The sequence below is a fragment of the Phaethon lepturus genome, unplaced genomic scaffold (genome assembly GCF_000687285.1).
Source record: "Phaethon lepturus isolate BGI_N335 unplaced genomic scaffold, ASM68728v1 scaffold306, whole genome shotgun sequence".
Taxonomy (NCBI): Eukaryota; Metazoa; Chordata; class Aves; order Phaethontiformes; family Phaethontidae; genus Phaethon; species Phaethon lepturus.
In genome coordinates, this window is record NW_010546700.1 from 3,371 (window position 1) to 6,757 (window position 3,387).

The 3,387-nt window shown below is 56.4% G+C and overlaps 1 protein-coding gene across 1 annotated transcript in view; it reads left to right on the forward strand.

Annotated features, from left to right (window-relative positions):
- Positions 1-3,387, forward strand: part of NLGN3 (neuroligin 3) — a 21,989-nt gene that overhangs the window by 2,561 nt on the left and 16,041 nt on the right. The window lies entirely within an intron of this gene.

Consider the following 3,387-nt stretch of genomic DNA (forward strand, 5'->3'; position numbering starts at 1 on the left):
CAGCACCCTCCCCGAGCCCCAGCTGCCCTGTGGGCAGCCAAGCACCTCTAGTTCAGACACATCTCCGCTTTGCCTCATCTCCATCACCAGGGCCATATGGGGCTCATCCTGCTGCACTTTGGGGCAAGCTCAGCCCCCGCCCTTGCTCCAGAGTGATCCGGTGTTCCCCGCCAGTCCCAGTACCGCCGTCTGGGGAGCAGAGACATGCAAATGGGAGCTGGCTCAGCCCCTTGTCAGATACGATGCTTTGCCCATCCCGCCACATGGCCCCTTGCAGGCAGGGAGAGCCTGGGCTGCTCTGCACATCCCAAAGCTGGATGTGCAGGTGGTCGGGCAGCCAAGCTCTTCTGAAAGGCTCTGTGCAGGGAGGGGCTGTCCGGTGGGCAGGGGCTGCCGGCCCAGGCATCCTGCGGCAGCTGGGTCTCTGCCTCCCGGCCTCCGCCTCCCTGCACCCCTGGGGTTGGTGGAGCCGTCACATCTGGGCTTGGAGGTTTGGGGACCACTTTCCTTCCAACCGTTTCCCCCAGTTCTGTTATTGGGTTTCTTTGCTTTGCTTTTCCTGTTGCTGTCCTGGCTATTCACACGCCATCTCTCTGAGTGCCAAGGCTGCCCCTGAAAGGGCTGGCGCATTAGGGAGTCTCTGCACGCTGCCTCCGGAGCCGGCTGTGCCAGTGATCGCCAGCCACTTCAAAGCGCTTCCTCTCCTGGCCCTCCCACCGGCTGCGGGGGCTGGTGGACTCCCGCCGCCCCCAGCCCTATGGCTGGGGCCAGGCAAGCACGGTGCGGGTTATGCCTGGAGAAGGGGCACAGCGTAAGGAATGGTGAAAAACCTTGGGCATGCTCCTCTCCTGGTTTTCCCACCCCAACGGCTCTGCGCACAGGCAGGGTTTCTTTGCAGCCCATCCGTGGTTGCCTCTGGTCACTTCCTGGGGACCCTGGTGGGGGACGTGCCCTCTGCCCCCGCTGGGCTCTGCTGACTCATGGAGCAGCAGGTCTCCAGTGCCGGCCATTTGGGCATCCAGGCATGACACGAATTAAAGCACCCAGACACTGGCGCTGCCCTTCGGCTCCGGCCACGGCTCTGGTGGCCCTTGGCTCAAATTAACTGAGTCACTTGTGATGAGACACGGAGGCTCCCCCGCTCCTCGTTGTGCATCCTGGGTTAGTAATGCTTGGGGTGAGGGTAATGTACCTGCAGTGCTGATTTCCTTGTGCTGCGTGTCATTTGAACATTGGTGTGTTCTGGAATATTCTTGATTATTATTTCTAAGGCCACATATGAGCGGTGAATAAGCTCTCCTCTCACAGAGCAGGCAACTGTGCAGTATTTTGGAGGTTCAAAACGCTTCAACTCCCACCTTACTGGAGTTTTCATGATTTCTGCCACCCTGAAGCTCAGTGTACTTCATAGCAGCCAAAGGACTGAAAATTTATCAGAATTTATTCCTGGGACAGAAAAAACTCCCTGTTTCCCTGACCAGTTGTGCACAATAATTTCCTATATGGAAATTTCCTGTATGCCAGTCTCCCCCATACACATTGATCCCTTCTCTGGGAGCAAGGCAGGGCAGTGGTGCTTTGGGAATAATTAGCCATGCACAGTGCCAGGGCATCTGACAGTGCTGAGGCTCAGCTGAGGCTCAGGTTTTGCTGTGAAAATAACTCTGCACACCCAAAGAACATGTACACACACACAGAGTACAGTAACTATGTGCAAAACACAGCTCTACCCTTTGCTTTGTGCTGCCAACACTTCCAGCCTGGGCTTGGCTGTGGCTGGCATGCTTTCCCCTTCACTACCAGCCTGGGCAGGCTGCAGGGCATGAGGAGGTGGATGTCATTTTTGGAGAGGAAAAGTGTGGCTGCCCTGCACATAGCAGCCCTCCCTGGTTTTTATTAGTGACTGCCCTAATCTCTCTGGCTGGGGCTGTGCAGAGTCCACGATGCTGCGGAGGCAACTGTGCCGGTCCAGCATCTTGCTCTGCTGTGCAAGGGTGGCTGGAGCTCCCAGCAGCTCCTGGGCTTGGGATGCGCTTCGGCTGCTCTGTGGAAAAAGCATTGTGGCTTCTCCGCTGCTCTCCAAGAAGCAAACTTGTCCAAGTACTGGCTGAGGCTTCCCCATGGCTGCGTGACTTGTGCAGTGCTTCATCGCTGGAAGGCTTCTCACCAGCCTCCTGCAAAGCCTGCTGCTTTGCAGAGCTGGCTGGGAGCAGACCACCGCAGGGCACTCCACTTCTGCTCCGGGGTGCAATTTGCAAAGATGAGGGTAGGTGTTTGTGCTGGTGGAGGCAGCAGAGCGTGAGAAGATGCAGTGCTTTTACGGAGTGCATTCAAGGATGGAAATAACTCCTCTGCATCACCCAGGGACAGGGAAGGGCAGGGCAGCACCAAGGTGCGCTGCAGTCCTGGAGCAAGGGCTGATGGCTGGAGGGGCCACGCAACGAAGGTCCCAGGCGAGCTGCCTCTGCCCATGGGGTTGTGCAGCAGCAGGTTCAATGGCTGTCATGAGTCCCGTTCCCATTCCTTGTGGCTCCCGGAGAAGCACCTGAGCTGTTGTGGCCACCAGCATGTGTGTCTCTGGGTGCACATGACAGTCAGACATGGTGGCAGCACTGCTGTGGGCTCCTGCTCCCTGTGGTGGTGTGGCTGCTGCGTGGGAGTGGGTGCCCTGGAGAGCTTGCACTGAGGAGGGAGTACTGCTCATGGATCTGGTGTCAGCTCTGGCTGCTGCCCTTCTCTTATCCACGCCACGCTGAGCGCAAAGGCTCCAAGGACTGAGGTGACTCGCCCTCTTTTTTCTCTGTTTGCACTGGTGTCAGTGCTGTTGGCATGGTTTACTTAAGATAGCATAAATCCAGTGTGGATGCCCCTGTTTCAAGGAAAGTGATTTCATTTTTTACTGAACTTGAGCTTAAATCTTCCTAGAGCCTTCAGATAAGAGTGTATGCATCCTTCCTATCGGCCTGAACAATGTCACTTCGCAGTCAGCTTAAAGTGAAGCAGCACAACAGGCATTCACACTGGTGTAGTGGAGAGTTTGGGTAAGCAGAGCAAGAGCCATGGGTTCTTTTGGTTTTTCCAGCTGTGAATCCACAAGCTTCAACCTGTCTCTCTGAGAGAAGGTCTGCAGGGCTCTGTGTGGTGGCCTTTGCCAGTGCAGAGGAATGTCTCCTGGGATGGATGTCCTTCAACATGGCAATGACCAGTGGAGGGAGGTAATGGAGCAAAGTGCAAGGGATGGGTGAGGGAAGTGAAGCTGTAATTGCTCTCACAAGCTGTGGGGCATCGGTGGGTCATCGTGGAGATGAACAAAGTAGTGAGAGGCAAAGAGCCCGCTTGGTCACAGCAGCCTGTGTTTGCCATAACCCCGGCCACCCTGGCACCTTC